The following is an 18,583-nucleotide window of genomic DNA, read 5'->3' as shown; positions in this document are numbered from 1 at the left end:
GTTTCTTTTGCTACAGTTGCCAGATGACCTTCTAATGAATGCTTGGCTGAACTGCAAAACTGATTAATGGATTTGGACTTAAATATATGGGATTTGATGAAGAAGTTCACAGATGACATTCAACTTGTGTGTGGCAAATATTCAGAAGAACAGTCATAAACGCAGGAGGATATCAATAAGCTGATCAACTAGGTGAATGCAAATAGCATTCAGTTCAGAAAATTGTGAGGTATTGCCCTTGGAGAGGGCTAACAAGGCAAGGAAGTATTGTGTGAATGGTAGGATGCTAGAAAGTACTGAAGATCGGAGGAACCCTGAAGATAGCAAGGCAGTTGATAAGGTGGTTGAGAAGGCACATGGGATATTTGTCTTTATTCGTGAGGCATAGAATATAAGAGCTAGGAGGTTATGCTAGGTTATGCTGGTGTAAAATGCTGTTAGGTGACAACTAGAGTACAACATGCAGTTCTGGTCACTGCACTAGAGTGCAAAGGAGATTTACGAGGATGCTAACTGGCTGCCGTGTCTGAGTCATAGGGAATAATTTGATAAAATGGATTTTATTCCCTTGGAGCAGTGACAGTTGAGAGATGCACAGGATCCTGAGGGGCATAGATTGGATGGATAGGAAGTCACTTTTTCCCATTCATAGAGGAACCTGGGAACAAAGTGGAGAGTTGAGGAGAATTATTTTCACCAAAAGCACAGTGGGAGCCTGGAACTTGCTAGCTGAAAGGCGGGGTAAGTCAGAAACTAACATAACCTTTATGCAGCATCTAGATACCAATTTGCCATAGCCTCCAGGGCTCATAGGCTGAGAGGAGGAAAATTGAATCAGTGTAGCCAGGTCTTTGTTGACTGCTGCACACACAATAAGTTGAATAGCCTTTTTCTGTGCTGTAAAAGTCTATTAGACTGCGTATTTGGCACTGCTAGGACCTATAAGATTTCTGCCACTGGTGCCACATTGAAAGCCCAGCTGTGCACGAGGTCATATTCTGCCAGCCAAGGGCTGCCCTTCATAATGTGTTGCTACATAATTCCAAAGATCGTGGCTTAGAAAGGGAGGTTGACACTTCACTTTGTTAACCTGGAGGTCCTTGTGGTGGAGGGAGGCTGAGTGTCTCCTCGGGACTGCCAAAGGAGTCCACAGCAGCAGACCTTGTCAGCCTAGTTCAAAGTGTCACCATGTTCAGAGCTATTTCCTTAGTCTGCAGGAACATGCAGTAATGCAGAAAGTTGGTTCACAAGGGTAAGGCCCACCATCTTCTCTCTTCTACCTCATCCTCACATAGGGCCACCACTCACTCTAACTCTGCTACTGCACCCACGTCCCACCAAGGTTCATAGTCTGCCACTCACACATACAGCATCTCTCAATCCCGTTCACCATCCCATCCCACCACTAAAGCCCAAGATGGCTGATGGGATGTCCACCAACACCTTTGGGAAGCAAACTATTTCCTTCGTGAGAAAAGACTGTGACCACTCATGCAGTTGGCTGGTGTACTGGTTTGTAATGCAGAGTGACACCAATAGCTTGGCTTCAATTCCCACACTGGCTGAGGCTACATTCAAGGACTGTCCTTCTCGACATCACTCCTCACCTGTGGCATGGTGACCCTTAAATTAAAATATTACCAGCCGTCTCTCTCTCTCTCTCCCCGATCAGAGAGCAGCCCCATTGTCTGATAAGACTGTGGAGATTTTACATTTTTAAATTATGCTGAGACCTCCATGTCCTGGCAACCAAGTAAGATTCATTGCCAATGCTACTCCAATCTCCCATTACAACCACTGTGAATGTATAGGAGAGGCAATGGCCTAGTGGTATTATCGCTGGACTGTCAATCCAGAGACCCAGATAATAGTCTGGGGACCCAGGTTTAAATCCCAACAAGGCAAATGGTGAAATTTGAATTCAGTAAATATCTGGAATTAAAAGCCTAATGAATACTGTAAGTTGATGGTTGATGGAAAAACCCATCTGGTTCACTAATGTCCTTTTGGGGAAGTAAGCTGCCATCCTTACCTGGTCTGGCCTACTTGTGACTCCAGACCCACAGCAATGTGGTTGACTCTTAACTACCCTCTGGGCAATTAGGGATAGGCAATAAATGCTGCCTAGCTGGTACACCCTCGCTCCGTGAATTGAAACAAAAAATTCTTAACCTGCACAAATGTAATCTTGACTTTGCAACTTACTCCCTTTCTCTTGTCTCTTAGGCACCAGTGGCTGTAAGAAGATAACAGTCTTGAGGGAATTCATCTCTTCCTCCAGCTGTGAGGAAAAAGATATCGACACCACACAGGAAGTGTGTGGTAGATGGGTTACAATCAGGTGACAGAAAGGGAACCAGCAGGCAGTGCAGGGATCTTCTGTGGCCATTCCCCTCAACAATAATTGACCGTTTTGGATACTGTTGGGGGTGGGGACCTATCAGGGGAAAGCAGTGGGGCATAGGTCTCTGGCACAGAGTCTGTCCCTGCTGCTCAGAAGGGAAGGGGGAAGAGGAGCAGAGCAGTAGTCATTGGGGATTCCATAGTTAGGGGGACAGATAGGAGGTTTTGTGGGGGACGAGAGAGACTCACAGTTGGTGTGTTGCCTCCCAGGTGCCAGGGTGCGTGATGTCTCTGATCGTGTTTTTGGGATCCTTAAGGGGGAGGGGGAGCAGCCCCAAGTTGTGGTCCACATAGGCACCAATGACATAGGTAGGAAGAGAGGTGGGGATTTAAAGCAGAAATTCAGGGAGCTAGGATGGAAGCTTAGATCTAGGACGAACAGAGTTGTTGTCTCTGGTTTGTTGCCCGTGCCATGTGCTAGTGAGGCGAGGAATAGGGAGAGAGAGGAGTTGAACACGTGGCTACAGGGATGATGCAGGAGGGAGGGTTTTAGGTTCTTGGATAATTGGGGCTCTTTCTGGCATAGGTGAGACCTCTACAAGCAGCATGGCCTTCACCTGAACCAGAGGGGTACCAATATCCTGGGGGGGAGGTTCGCTAGGGCTATTCGGGTGGGTTTAAACTAATTCAGCGGGGGGATGGGAACCACAATTGTAGTTCGAGTATAGAAAAGGTTGAGAGTAGGGAGGACCGAAATAAAGTTTCAGGGACGCAAGATGGCACTGGCAAGCAAGAAGTTGGTTTGAAGTGTGTCTACTTCAATGCCAGGAGCATCCGGAATAAGGTGGGTGAACTTCCAGCATGGGTTGGTACCTGGGACTTCGATGTTGTGGCCATTTCGAAGACATGGATAGAGCAGGGACAGGAATGGTTGTTGCAGGTTCCGGGATTCAGATGTTTCAGTAAGAACAGAGAAGATGGTAAAAGGGGCGGAGGTGTGGCATTGTTGGTCAAGGACAGTATTACAGTTGCAGAAAGGATGTTTGGGGACTTGTCAACTGAGGTAGTATGGGCTGAGGTTATAAACAGGAAAGGAGAGGTCACCCTGTTGGGAGTTTTCTATAGGCCTCTGAACAGTCCCAGATATGTAGAGGAAAGGTTAGCAAAAATGATTCTCGATAGGAGTGAGAGAGACAGGGTAGTTGTCATGGGGACTTCAACTTTCCAAATATTGACTGGGAACACTATAGTTCGAGTACTATAGATGGGTCAGTTTTTGTCCAGTGTGTGCAGGACGACTTCCTGACACAGGCCAACAAGGGGCGAAGCCACATTAGATTTGGTACTGGGTAATGAACCAGGCCAGGTGTTAGATTTGGAGGTAGGTGCGCACTTTGGTGATAGCGATCACAATTCTGTTATGTTTACTTTAGTGATGGAAAGGGATAGGTGTATACTACTGGGCAAGAGTTATAGCTGGGGGAAAGGCAATTACGATGAGATTAGGCAAGATTTAGGGAGCATAGGATGGGGAAGGAAACTGCAGGGGATGGGCACATTAGAAATGTGGAGCTTATTCAAGGAAAAGCTCCTGTGTGTCCTAGATAAGTATGTACCTGTCAGGCAGGGAGGAAGCTGTAGAGTGCGGGAGCCGTGGTTTACGAAGGAAGTGGAATCTCTGGTCAAGAGGAAGAAGAAGGCTTATGTTAGGATGAGGTGTGAAGGCTCAGTTAGGGCGCTTGAGGGTTACAAGGTAGCCAGGAAAGACCTAAAGAGAGAGCTCAGGAGAGTCAGGAGGAGACATGAGAAGTTGTTGGCGGATAGGATCAGTGTAAACCGTAAGGCTTTCTATCGGTATTTAAGGAATAAAAGAATGACGAGAGTAAGATTAGGCCCAATCAAGGATAGTAGTGGTAAGTTGTGTGTGGAGTCAGAGGAGATAGGAGAAGCGCTAAATGAATATTTTTCGACAGTATTCACTCTAGAAAATGACAGTGTTGTCGAGGAGAATACTGAGATACAGGCTACTAGACTAGGTGGGATTGAGGTTCACAAGGAAGAGGTATTAGAAATCCTACAGAGTGTGAAAATAGATAAGTCCCCTGAGCCGGATGGGATTTATCCTAGGATCCTCTGGGAAGCCAGGGAGGAGATTGCCGAGCCTTTGGCATTGATCTTTAACTCGTCATTGTCTATGGTAATAGTGCCAGAAGACTGGAGGATAGCAAATGTGGTTCCCCTGTTCAAGAAGGGGAGTAGAGACAATCCTGGTAATTATAGACCAGTGAGCCTTACTTCAGTTGTTGGTAAAGTGTTGGAAAAGGTTATAAGAGATAGGATTTATAATCATCTAGAAAAGAATAATTTGATTAGGGATAGTCAGCACGGTTTTGTGAAGGGAAGGTCGTGCCTCACAAACCTTATTGAGTTCTTTGAGAAGGTGACCAAACAGGTAGATGAGAGTAAACCGGTTGATGTGGTGTGTATGGATTTCAGCAAGGCGTTCGATAAGGTTCCCCACAGTAGGCTATTGTACAAAATGCGGAGGAATGGAATTGTGGGAGATATAGAAGTTTGGATCAGAAATTGGTTTGCTGAAAGAAGACAGAGGGTGGTGGTTGATGGGAAATGTTCATCCTGGAGACCAGTTACTAGTGGTGTACTGCAAGGGTCGGTGTTGGGTCCACTGCTGTTTGTCATTTTTATAAATGACCTGGATGAGGGCGTAGAAGGATGGGTTAGTAAATTTGCAGACGACACTAAGGTCAGTGGAGTTGTGGATAGTGACGAAGGATGTTGTAGGTTACAGAGAGACAGAGATAAGCTGCAGGGCTGGGCTGAGAGGTGGCAAATGGAGTTTAATGCAGAGAAGTGTGAGGCGATGCACTTTGGTAGGAGTAACCGGAATGCAAAGTACTGTGCTAATGGTAAGATTCTTGGTGGTGTAGATGAGCAGAGAGATCTCGGTATCCATGTACACAGATCCTTGAAAGTTGCCAGGTTGACAGGGTTGTTAAGAAGGCATGCAATGTTTTAGCTTTTATTAATAGAGAGATCGAGTTCCGGAACCAAGGGGTTATGCTGCATCTGTACAAAGCTCTGGTGCGGCCGTACTTGGAGTATTGCGTACAGTCCTGGTCACCGCATTATAAGAAGGATGTGGAAGCTTTGGAAAGGGTGCAGAGGAGATTTACTAGGATGTTGCCTGGTATGGCGGGAAGGTCTTACGAGGAAAGGCTGAGGGACTTGAGGCTGTTTTCACGAGAGAGAAGGTTGAGAGGTGACTTAATTGAGACATATAAAATGATCAGAGGGTTAGATAGGGTGGATAGGAAGAGCCTTTTTCCTAGGATGGTGACAGCGAGCACGAGGGGGCTTAGCTTTAAATTGAGGGGTGAAAGATATAGGACAGATGTCAGAGGTAGTTTCTTTACTCAGAGAGTAGTAAGGGAATGGAACGCTTTGCCTGCAATGGTAGTAGATTCGCCAACTTTAAGTCGTCATTGGACAAGCATATGGACGTCCGTGGAATAGTGTAAGTTAGATGGGCTTCAGATTGGTATGACAGATCGGCACAACATCGAGGGCTGAAGGGCCTGTACTGTGCTGTAATGTTCTATGCTCTATGTTCTATGAAGTACTGGCAAGCCTTCTCCTGCAACTTTCCCAGCTCAAATATCACCTTGGTGGTCACGTAAACTGGATTAGAGTCAGGGAGAACATTGGGGTGAACACATTGCTGCTTGTCTCCAGAGCTGGCTGAGGATGAGTCACTCCAGGTCTCTGACACTTGGCAGACTGCTAGAGATCAGCCATCTATTGAACCCTAGGTAAGAGAGGGTCCCTAGGTGTTGAACATTAATTACTTCATTTAAGTGCCCATACACTGGGGCAGCAGGCAGGTTTTATCATCGATCATCGAGTCCCTACAGTGTGGAAACAGGGCCTTTGGCCCAACAAGTCCACACTGAATTTCAGAACATCCCACCCAGACCCATCCCCCTTTAACCAACCTAATCTACACACCCCTGAACACTATGGGGAATTTAGCATGGCCAATCCACCTAACCTGCACATCTTTGGACATGTGGAGGAAACTGGAGCACCCGGTTTGTCAGAGAAACTGGAGCAAACTTTGGAAGAGCCCACCAACACCCATCTGTACTGTGCTGGCTCTGACATGCATTTGGCTGTTTTCTTGGATAGGTAGGCAGCTGCCATGGAGATCCAGGTCCTGTATTCTCTGTGTTGCCATATGGTTTCTGTGCCCTGCTTGAGAAAATAGGAAATTGCATATAAATCAGACAGGATTAGGTAAGAATGAAATGTTAATGCATTGAATAGGCCACTCACTGCTCATTGGTGAGATTTTCATCTTGCCTTTCAAATGTTGGACTTTGTTATGCCAATATAGAAAATCTAAATTTTAAAATCTTACCACACTTCCAATTGCTTACATTCTTCAGAGGCTAAACATATTTGGTAGAAGGTGGGATAGGCTACTTAAAATCAATGTGTATCCTGCATTGTATTTCATGTCTGATAAATGTTCCATCCCCACTGAGTCTGTTTGGGCCATCTTATACATTTTTAGCCTGGCTGCATCGATAATTAGTTTGATTTTTGATTCCATCTCACAGAAATGTAAGAGATCTCTGACTTGAATCTTGCTTCCCATCCAGTGGCCTGTGACCAATCTTGCAGCTGTGTGTGAAACATTGGCAATTCCGTCTTGTAACAGGCATCATGACTGTTCCACAGAGATGGGTCTATCCTAACTTCCTCTGTTACACAAATCAGATCCATTCACATTAAAGGGAACGCACTTCTTTTATAATGCAATTCATATTCTTTTATATTTCACAGACCTGAAACGTTAACTCAGATTTCTCTCCCAAGATGCTGCCTGACCTGCTGAGTTTTTCCAGCAATTTCTGGTTTTGTTTTTGTCTTCGATTTCTAGCATCCTAAGTTCGTTTGGATTTTTTATGGAAATATGGTGATGGCCATACGTTCTCAGAAGGTTGTGGCAAAGTGAGACAAAGGTCTCTGTATGGAAGGAATTTTGACCAAGGTTGAGAAGGTTGCACCCCATTCATGAGATTTCAGACAATTGATCATTGTATCAGAGATTATATTATTCCATTCATCTTTGTTTTTTGTTAAAAGAAATTTATGTGTCAAATAAACCAAAAACAAAAGGTTTATGAATTAGTTTAAATACAGGTTTCCTTTAAAATTCTCAACAAAGCTGAAATTACAAAAATACTATATAATTTGAAAAAAGAAGTGGACCATCAGTGATTATAATATTGACCGCATCAAAATTACGATCAACATATTGTAGCTAGTTGTAGAAGAGCCAACAGATGTTGCTTTCCTTGAGGCAGGGTGGACACTTGTATCAGATCCTATCATTTAAAATACCTATCAGTGGCTTAACTGGGATTATCTGTCAAAGCGCTAAGTCTTTAATCTACCTAAATGTTCCAAAACAATGCAAAAAATATACTCAATAACTATGAATGCAGTTGGCCAATTGAAGTAACAAGGTGTAGAGCTGGATGAACACAGCGGGCCAAGCAGCATCAGAGGGCAGTCAGAAGAACTATCAGTGCCTGTCAATGAACTGGCCATTTAAGGACAACTGAAGGTTCTGTTTTGTGAATAATTACTTTAAAATATTTTTAGAAGTACGTGATCAAATAAAGGCAAACTGTTAATCTTAAATGCAATTGTTGTGTACATGAAACAATATTTTGATAATAATAGTCATATGTTTAAGTAAGTTCTGTCCAGAACTAGCCCTGTCTGACACATTTGAGATATTTTGGAATAATGTAGGTCAGCAGGATGCACACAGCAGCTTTTTGTCAGACCTATCAGTCTTACCAAACTGAATATTTTCCAAAGCTGGGATAATTAACACAGGCCAACACAGGTTCTTCAATTGGCCAGAGATAGTAGGAACTGCAGATGCTGGAGAATCTGAGATTCCTCCTCCTCCTCCTCCTCCTGCTCCTCTGATGCTGCTTGTCCTGCTGTGTTCATCCAGCTCTACACCTTGTTATCTCAGATTGGCCAGTTACATTGACAGGCACTGATAATTCTTCTGAGAGCAATCTGAATTCTTGGAACCATAAAAAAAAACCATATGGGCAGACATTGATCTTCATTATAGCCATTGTCCAGTTAGAAAGTAGAAGGAAAATGGCCAATACGCTGTACAACTTGAATGAAATTTGTGGAGGACTAGAGTGTGTTTGAGAAATAAAAACAGAAAATGCTAGAGAAACTCAATAGTTTGGTAGTATCTATGGAGAGAGAAACTGTAGGACTCTTCAATTCCAAACCAGAATCATATTGGATTTGAGTGATAATGGGAACTGCAGATGCTGGAGAATCCAAGATAATAAAATGTGAGGCTGGATGAACACAGCAGGCCCAGCAGCATCTCAGGAGCACAAAAGCTGACGTTTCGGGCCTAGACCCTTCATCAGAGGGCCTAGGCCCGAAACGTCAGCTTTTGTGCTGCTGAGATGCTGCTGGGCCTGCTGTGTTCATCCAGCCTCACATTTTATTATCTCATATTGGATTTGAAATGTTTACTCTGTTTTTGTACCTCCACAGATGCTGCTGGACCTGCTGAGCTTCTCCAGCATTTTCTGTTTTTATATCAGATTTCCACTGCCCATAGTGTTTTGCTTTGATTTGACTGTTTTTGAGAAATATTGTTTAGTGTGAATAGCTTACCCATCTGTTGATGCTATGAGATTGTAATATATTCTGTTTGGGGCTACTGAGTCAACTCAATTCTGCATATGTTGAAATAGATGTGGTAAGCACAAATCTCAGGGATTAACATTCTGTTCCTCAAGTACCTCTGAAAGACAATCAACATATTTGGCTGGGTCAATTTTCAGGCAACCCTAGTAACTGCCTAAAGCAGGCCTTTGATAGATGTGAGCACAATAGAAGGATCTAACACTTACTTGAGAGACATCAGTTTGAGATGAGAGGAGCAGGCATGAGGGCTGTTCCATTCAGGATTTCTCAACAGGCCGTAGGGCCCAAGCATTGGTACAAAGGAACAGAAATAGGCCATTCAGCCCATCGAGACTGCCCTCTCTGCTCAACACAATCATGGCTGATTGAACGTTTAATATTTTTTACTCATCCTAACATCACAATCCTATACACCACTGGTAACCAGAAATTTATCAGTTTCTATCTCAAATGTACTCAAAGACTGAGTGTGCTGCATAGTAGACATTTCCAAAGATTCACAACTCTCTGAGTAAAAAAAATCCTCGTCTTAAACTTAATTGGCAAGCTCCTTATTTTTAAAATTGTGTCCTGTAGTTCTACACTCCCCAACCAGGGAAACAGGTTACCTGCATATATCCTGCCTATCTCTTTAAATACTTTGTAAATTTCAATAAGATCACCTCAATAAGATAACTGTAGAGCATGCAGACCAGGTTTGCCCATTGGGCAGTCCCACCATCCTTGGATCAAATGGTGAACTTTCATTGTCCCTCAATGGAAATAATATATTTCCTGGGATAAGGGGACTGAAACTGTACTCAGTGTTGTTGTACAATTGCAGCATGCTTTGATGTTCAAAATATAATTCAAGCATCTCTCACCTACAAAATTGGGAATTCTTAAGCATCAAGATGGAAATGCCCTCCTCACTCCCTAACCTGCTGTTGCAGGTTACATCTTCTCCTGTGCTGGAAGGCCTTCAGTTGACCCCCAGATTTGAGAGTCTATCTGCCCGCCATCTTGAGTTGGACAGTCAGCTGACCACAAATTGTCTAATCCAGCAAAAATTGCTGACAGATTATGGCCCCCAGCATAGTACGGGATTGGGTCTAGCATCAGGGTCCCAGTGCAAAAAGAAAAACTCTGCCTTCGATCTCTGACTGTGCAAGTAGTTCCTTCCTAAGTTGTTTCTCATTTCCAATATCAGACACAGTTGCTTCTCTTTCCTCATTTTTGGAACTTACCAAACAAACAGCCAAAATTCAAATAAGGAAGGTACCCATGGAGGTGCAGCATTGCTGCCATCCGATCAAGGCCTATTTTATGGCAAATCCTGGGCTTCCTGGTTGGATCATATGTGCAGCACCAATTTTAGGTTTAAAAACAAATTGAAAAAAATTTCTGCTCCTTGCATGCTAACCATCTTTGTTCTACCTCCTGCATTGCAGATCACAAGAATAAGTATCAATACTTATGTTATTCATCTGCTTTGATTCAGTGACAAGACACCATTTACAAATTTGAATCCAATTAATGTAAAACTCTTTCACATTTACCCATTTCTAACCAATTATTACATGGAACAAATAAAACTCATTTCTATATTTTTAAATTTTTATCAACAAAAAAATTCCACACTCCTTCATTGAAGATCTGGGTCCTGGCCCATGGTGGAGCTTCTTTCCCGAAAGGAGGTGGTTTTGGACGATGGATTTGCTAACTGACTATAAGCACTGTGTACCTTGTTTGGACAGGCCAATTATCAGAGGCTGACTGGTGACTACAGCATTTATAGTTTTATTAACTGGAATATATATAGTCATCACGATTTTCCCCTGTGATGTAGGGGGCATAGTAACTTCCTGGGTGTATCCTCCCAGTTGCCGACCAGGGACCCAGTGTACAGAATGCCCCTTCAAAGGGAACAGTGGTGACGCCACTGGACTCATAATTCAAAGACTCAGATTAATGTGCAGGAATTAACCTCCGCCATTGCAGTTGGTGGAATTTGAATTCAATTAAAATCTGGAATTGAGAGCTTGTATCAGTAGTAGGGATCATGAAACTGTCATCGATCATTAGATTAGATTACCTGTAGTGTGGAAACAGCCCCTTCAGCCCAAGTCCACACTGCCCCTTGAAGCATCCCACCCAGACCCATTCCCCCTATAATCCACACACCCCTGAACACTACGGGCAATTTAGCATGGCCCATCCACCTAGCCTGCACATCTTTGGACTGTGGGAGGAAACCAGAGCACCTGGAGGAAACCCACGCAGACACGGGGAGAATGTGCAAACTCCACACAGACAGTCACCCGAGGCTGGAATCGAACCTGGGGCCCTGGTGCTCTTAGGCTGTAGTGTTAACTACTGAGCCCATTGTAACCACTCATCTGACTCCTTGATGTCCCTTAGGGAAGAAAATCTGGCATTCTTTCTGGTTTGGCCACCATGTGACTCCAGATTCATAGGAACCAATGGTTGACTTCTTAATGTTTTTTGAAATAGCCCATCAAACCAGTCTGTTGAAGAGGTTCACCTGCACATCTGCCAACGTGGTATACTGCATCCACTGTACCCGGTGTGGCTTCCTCTACATTGGGGAAACCAAGCGGAGGCTTGGAGACCGCTTTGCAGAACACCTCCGCTCAGTTCGCAACAAACTACTGCACCTCCCAGTCGCAAACCATTTCCACTCCCCCTCCCATTCTTTAGATGACATGTCCATCATGGGCCTCCTGCAGTGCCATAATGATGCCACCCGAAGGTTGCAGGAACAGCAAATCATATTCCGCCTGGGAACCCTGCAGCCATATGGTATCAATGTGGACTTCACCAGTTTCAAAATCTCCCCTTCCCCAACTGCATCCCTAAACCAGCCCAGTTCGTCCCCTCCCCCCACTGCACCACACAACCAGCCCAGTTCTTCCCCTCCACCCACTGCATCCCAAAACCAGTCCAACCTGTCTCTGCCTCCCTAACCTGTTCTTCCTCTCACCCATCCCTTCTTCCCACCACAAGCCACACCCCCATCTACCTACTAACCTCATCCCACCTCCTTGACCTGTCCGTCTTCCCTGGACTGACCTATCCCCTCCCTACCTCCCCACCTATACTCTCTCCACCTATCTTCTTTTCTCTCCATCTTCGGTCCGCCTCCCCCTCTCTCCCTATTTATTCCAGAACCCTCACCCCATCCCCCTCTCTGATGAAGGGTCTAGGCCCGAAACAAAAAGCTTTTGTGCTCCTGAGATGCTGCTTGGCCTGCTGTGTTCATCCAGCCTTACATTTTGTTGTGTTGAAGGGCCAGTTAGGGTTGGGCAAGAAATGATGGCCTTGTCAGCAATATACACATCCTGTGAAAGAAAATGAAGCAAAGTTCTTCCCACCACTCCCCAACACCCCACCAAACCGTCTGCTACATCCAATGTGGCCACTACTGAAGTGAAAAGCTACCCTATGGAATGATATCCCAGTGGGCTCACATCTGTGGCCTGGGATCAGCAGCCATTTCTTTTTAAATTGATAAAATGGAACCTCAAAGTGGAGGTGCGCCATCTCTGTCTTCTTTGTCAGGGCTCCTTACATTTCCACTCCAACTTTGCGAGCCTGTTCTTATTTTGATGGTAAGAGCACTCTCAGGTTACTAACTGGTCTATACTTGCAAAGTCACTGTCTGGCAAATGACCGGCATTTGAACTCAACATCAGAATCTTGCCCAAAATGCAAAGTTCCTGCCTCTTGATTTCATTGAAGGCAGATGCTTCCTTATCATGTATTGTAAGGTCAAGGTTAACCAGCTTATTTATTTCTCTATATGTTTTGGAGCCTGCAAGTCACTGTATTGGATATTAGTGTCCGAATACCTAGACATTGCTTTGCCTTTGTACTTTGAATGGATTAGTACTTCTGTTAAAATAATATATAAATTTTATCAGTGATAATGGGAACTGCAGATGCTGGAGAATCCAAGATAACAAAGTGTGAAGCTGGATGAAGGGTCTAGGCCCGAAACGTCAGCTCTTGTGGCTCTCTGATGAAGGGTCTAGACCTGAAACGTCAGCTTTTGTGCTCCTGAGATGCTGCTTGGCCTGCTGTGTTCATCCAGCTTCACACTTTGTTATCTTACATAAATTTTATAGTATTTTTAAGATAATAGTTATATATTAAATGAACAAGTTATGTATATTTTTATTTTTTCGGGTTCCTATTCTTTATCAACCTTTAACACTTTATAGTTGATTGGTTAGGGAGTTGTCATTGCTAACGTGAAGTTCACTGACACAGGTAACAGAATAACATCAAAATGTGTTCTTGACTCACTCTGGCAGAGAAATGTACCATGATCTATCATCTATGAAGCCACAGAAAATAAGAATAAATTATAGGCCCTGTTAGAAAAAAAATATACTTGTATAAAATTTTCTATCAGTAACTTTATAAATAGCGATTATGTTTGACATTTTGTAGTACTTGTCACTGAACTGCACTCATGCAATTATTAGCAAACCCATGGTTGAAAAATAGGTCACACAGCAGATTTTGAAAGGGTTTTTGTGCAGACATTTTAAAGCAGCAGACAGGATTTTCTCTTTCTAATCCAGTATTAATTTGTCTCCAGTTTGTACAGAACAGATGTATGTTGGTTTTGGTTCTGAAGTTTCACTTCCAGGAATGTTAGCCTTAAAAATGTAAAATTTCTTTTTCATCATAGCAAGAATGTTCCCGGAAAATTTGACAAACCTCTTTGTGAGAAAGAAATCCCACTGTGAGAAAAAAATGTAACAGTGGCACGCAAACGTAATTACTAACTGAAATGTTAAACATAATTTGCCATTGAATTCTTACTCAACTTCTGTAAATAAAAGATTTCCTTTGTAAAGCACGCCATTCATTAGTGGCTTTTGGATTGCAAGCCTCCGTTACTTAAAGAGATATTTTCCTGGGAACATTCTGTAAAGGCGAGTGATTTTTGCTTCTACCACATCAGCACTTCCCCCAGCACGGCTATGCAGCTGTGCTAAATGTAGCAACCAGATGCTATGATAGTGCAATGTCCTCTCAAAGTGCTTTAAAAACACAGCAAACATTAAATCTTTCCAGATAAAGATGCCAATGGTCTGTCATTTTTGTGCGATTTAAAGCCTAACGGTATTTTCAGATTTCTATACAGAATAAACATGGGTGCTCCTTGCACAATTAGCATTGAATTGTCCTGTTCCACAGATCAATTTCCATTACACAGTCAAGAATGAATAGGCTACAGTCCAAGTACTTTTATGTTTTGGATAACGTGCCAAATTTCTCTTCATGAAAGCATTTATTTTCAACCAGTTTGCATCTAGTATTTCTACTTAAAGAATAAAAATGAGAATCCTGAGTTTGCAATGTTTTTTTTGAACCAAAGCGCACACATTTTTTAAACATGGCCTGATCTGTATTTGAACTGCTGCTGCACAATATCCCCATTGAAAGCTGTGCCTCTTCACCAGTTTGAGCTAGAAATTGCTTGAAGTCTGAGCTTCACTCTCTTAATAATATGTTCCAGATGTGCCCTGAGCAGACCAAGTCTGTGACTGAAGCACAACCAATGTTCCTTGGTTATGCTCTGCACATTTGTGGTGAGCCAGCTTACAAGAGACTTAGCATTAAGGTAATCTTAGAATAAATAATGAAAATCTGTTTTTTATTTTCAATTCCCCTCTATGATGAATGTAATTTGTATTTAGAACCAATTAAAAGAACTAAAGCTCTTCCATTACTGGCATGCACAGCAGACATAAATATTCCTGAAGTTTCAGCTGATTTACACATTTCCTAACTTACACCCTCAACTAGTGTATTTTTAATCTCCATGCACGGACACACACTATGAAAGATAACCCATGGAAGGGGGAAGATAAGCGTATGGACTTCCATAGGTTGGCTGTAAATAAGGTGAAGAAATCACACTTTAACAAGAAAATGCATGGCAAAAACTTAGTACTGATGCAATAAATTAGATATATGAAAATAGAACCCCAGATCTGCCAGTCTCTGAATTTCAGAGACTGGATGTATTCTCAAGATGCCCACTGCAATCCCATGCAGGCCCTGCCAAACTGATCACCTGGGAATTGTCCAAAAATTTTGAATTTCTGAAAGGTAATTCCATACTCCCCAGAAAGGTCTCCAACTCTGAACTAATGTCAAAGACTTTGGATGGTCCTATCGGAATATCAGAATAGTTGTCCAGGGAATATTAGGCAGAAGTATCCAAGTCAAATTCCTGAATAATTACAGACCCAATGCCCACAATTACTCACATTGGCCCCCGACTCCTGCCTGTCCCCTGACTAACTCTCACCTTATCTACCAACTTACCTCCTTGTCACTCTACCCATCTGCCACTCCACCTCCCTGTCCACACCATCTATCCTACCTATGTACTATTTCACCCACCTATCATCTTATCCATTTAACCACTTCAGGCACACTTCTTCTGTCTCTAGATGTGGAGGTTGACTTTTGTCCATTCCAGCATTGTGTGCCCTGAGGTGATTAAATAGTCTGATGCTGGTCCTGCACATACAGCCACAGCTGGAGGCAAGCGCTGTTTGAAGGTATGAAATGCTCAGAATGTCGCACACTGTTTGTGCTCGGCCTCCACCAAGGGTCAGTTGGAGATGCTGGAGATGATTGACATTTCCATGATGCTTCTTGTCTAGATTGGGTGCTATGGGACAAGAGAACCCTGCTCGTCACTGAGAATGTGGCATTTCCTCTCTCAAAGCATTTCCTCTCTCTTCCAGGTAACAATGTGCTGTGATGAAACTCAGCATTAAGAACTTGTGTTGGGAGTCTCCTGTCAGGCATGTAGACAAAGTGGCCTGCCCAATGCAGCCAACTGGTTGTACTTGTTGCCTCAATGCTGGGGATGTTATCCTGAGACAGGACACGGATAGCAGAATGCCTATCCTGCCATTGAAGTTACAGGATTTTGTGGAACCATCACCGATGACATTTCTTCAGGGGTTTGAAGTGTCTGCTGAATATTGTCCATGTTTTTGGGTGTGCGCATGCAACACACAGAAGCATCATCTGCATGCTGCTGCTTGATAACTGATGTTAAACCATCAGATCATAATGCAATACGAGCGGAATAATGGCCATTTGGCCCATCGAGTCTGCTCCACCATTTGATCATGGCCGATAAGTTTCTTAACCTTATTTTCCTGCTATCCCCCTGTAACTCGGCACAGTGGTTAGCACTACAGCCTCACAACGCCAGGGACCCGGGTTTGATTCCAGCCTCGGGCGACTGTCTGTGTGGAGTTTGCATGTTCTCCCTGTGTCTGTGTGGGTTTCCTCCGGGTGCTCTGGTTTCCTCCCGCAGTACAAAGATGTGCAGGCTAGGTGGATTGGCCATGCTAAGTTGCCCATAGAGTTCAGGGGTGTGTGGGTTATAGGGGGATGGGTCTGGGTGGGATGTTCCAAGGGGTGGTGTGGACTTGTTGGGCCGAAGGGCCTGTTTCCATACTGTAGGGAATCTAATCTAAAACTTTTGATCCCCTTACTAATTAAGAACCTATCTATCTCTGTCTTAAATATATTCATTTTAACTTCAGTGGGAGCCATCAAACCACTGGAAGGAGGTGATTGAGGAAACTCTTTGCAATGATCTTCCCTGGGGCAGGCAGCAGGGATTTTCCTCTGTAGTAACTGGGTCTATCTCTTTCTGTCAAGATGGTCACAATCATACAGTTTTGGAAATCCACTGGCATTCTCTCCTCCTTCAGATGAGAGAGCTGAGGGTGTTTATTCATGCCACCTGTTCTGTACATGTATATTTTAACATATTTATTGATGTGTGTGATGTGGGGAGCACTGGCTGACCAGCATTTATTGCCCATCCTTAGTTGCCCTTGAGAAGGTGGTGATGAGCTGTCTTCATGAACCCTGCGGTCCACCTGCTGAGGGGTGACCCACAATGCCATTAGGGAAGGAATTGCAGGATTTTGACCCAGCGACAGTGAAGGAACAGCAGTAAATTCCCAAGCCAGGATGGTGACTGACTTGGTTGGGAACTTGGAGGTGGTGGTGTTCTATATGTCTGCTGCCCCTGTCCTTCGAGATGGAAGTGGTCATGGGTTTGGAAGGTGCTGTCTGAGGATCTTTGGTGAATTTCTGCAGTGCATCTTGTAGATAGTACACACTGCTGGTGCGAGTTAGTTGCCACAGTATTCCTAGCTTCTGATCTGCTCTTGTAGCCACTGCAATTATGTGGTGAGCCAGTTGAGTCAATGGTAATCCCCAGGATGTTGATAGTGGGGGATTCAGTGATGGTAACACTATTGAATGCAAATGGTGGTGTTTACATGATCGATGACAATCATAACCTGGCATTTGTGTGGCACCAATGTCACTTGCCACTTCTCAGCCTAAGCTTGGATATTGTCCAGATCTTGCTAGATGTGAACATGGACTGTTTCAGTATCTGAAGAGTCAAGAATGGTGCTGAACATTGCACCTCAGCGAACATCCCCACTTCTGACCTTATGATGGAGGGAAAGTCATTGATGAAGCAGCTGAAGATGGATGGGCCAAGGACACTGCCCTGAGGAGCTCCTGCAGAGATGTCCTGGAACTGAGATGATTGACCTCCAACAACCATGACCCTCTTCCTATGTGTCAGGTATGACTCCAACGACCGCAGAGTTTGCCCCTGATACCCATTGATTCCAGTTTAATAGGGCTTCTTGATGCCACACTTGGCCACATGCAGCCTTGATGTCAAGGGCTGTTACTCGCACCTCACTCTGGAATACAGTTGTTTTGTCCGTGTTTGAACCCAGGCTGAAATGAGGTCAGGAATTAAGTGGCACTAACAGAATCCAAACTGGGCGTCACTGAGCAGCTTATTTCTGAGCAGGTCCTGCTTGGTAGCACTGTTGGTAACACCTTCCATCACTTTACTGATGATCAAGAGCAGACTGATTGGGCAGTAATTGGCTGGATTGGATTTCTCCTGCTTTTTATGTATAGGGAATACTTGGGCAATTTTCCACATTGTCAAGTAGATACCAGCATTGTAACTGTACTGGAACAGCTTGGCTAGGGTAGCGGCAAGTTCTGGGGCACAAGTCTTCAGTACTATTGCCGGAATGCTGTCAGGGCTGGTAGCCTTTGCAGTATCCAGTGTCTCCAGCCATTTCGTGTTTTAAGGTGAAGTGAATTGAACTAGTAGACGACTGGTATCTGTAATGCTGGGGACCACTGGAGGAGGCTGAGATGATCATCCACTTGGCACTTCTTGCCGAAGTTTGCTGCAAATGTTCATTAAGGATGGGGATATTTGTGGAGCCTCTTCCTCCAGTGAGTTGTTTAATTGTCTACCACTACTCACGACTGGGTGTAGCAGCACTACAGACCTTAGGTCTGATTCATTGGTGAGGGATTGCTTTGCTCTGTCCATCACTTGCTGTTTATG

The sequence above is a fragment of the Stegostoma tigrinum genome, chromosome 3 (assembly GCF_030684315.1).
Source record: "Stegostoma tigrinum isolate sSteTig4 chromosome 3, sSteTig4.hap1, whole genome shotgun sequence".
Classification (NCBI taxonomy): Eukaryota; Metazoa; Chordata; class Chondrichthyes; order Orectolobiformes; family Stegostomatidae; genus Stegostoma; species Stegostoma tigrinum.
The sequence above is the reverse complement of the archived record's forward strand: the minus strand, read 5'-3'. Positions refer to the sequence as shown.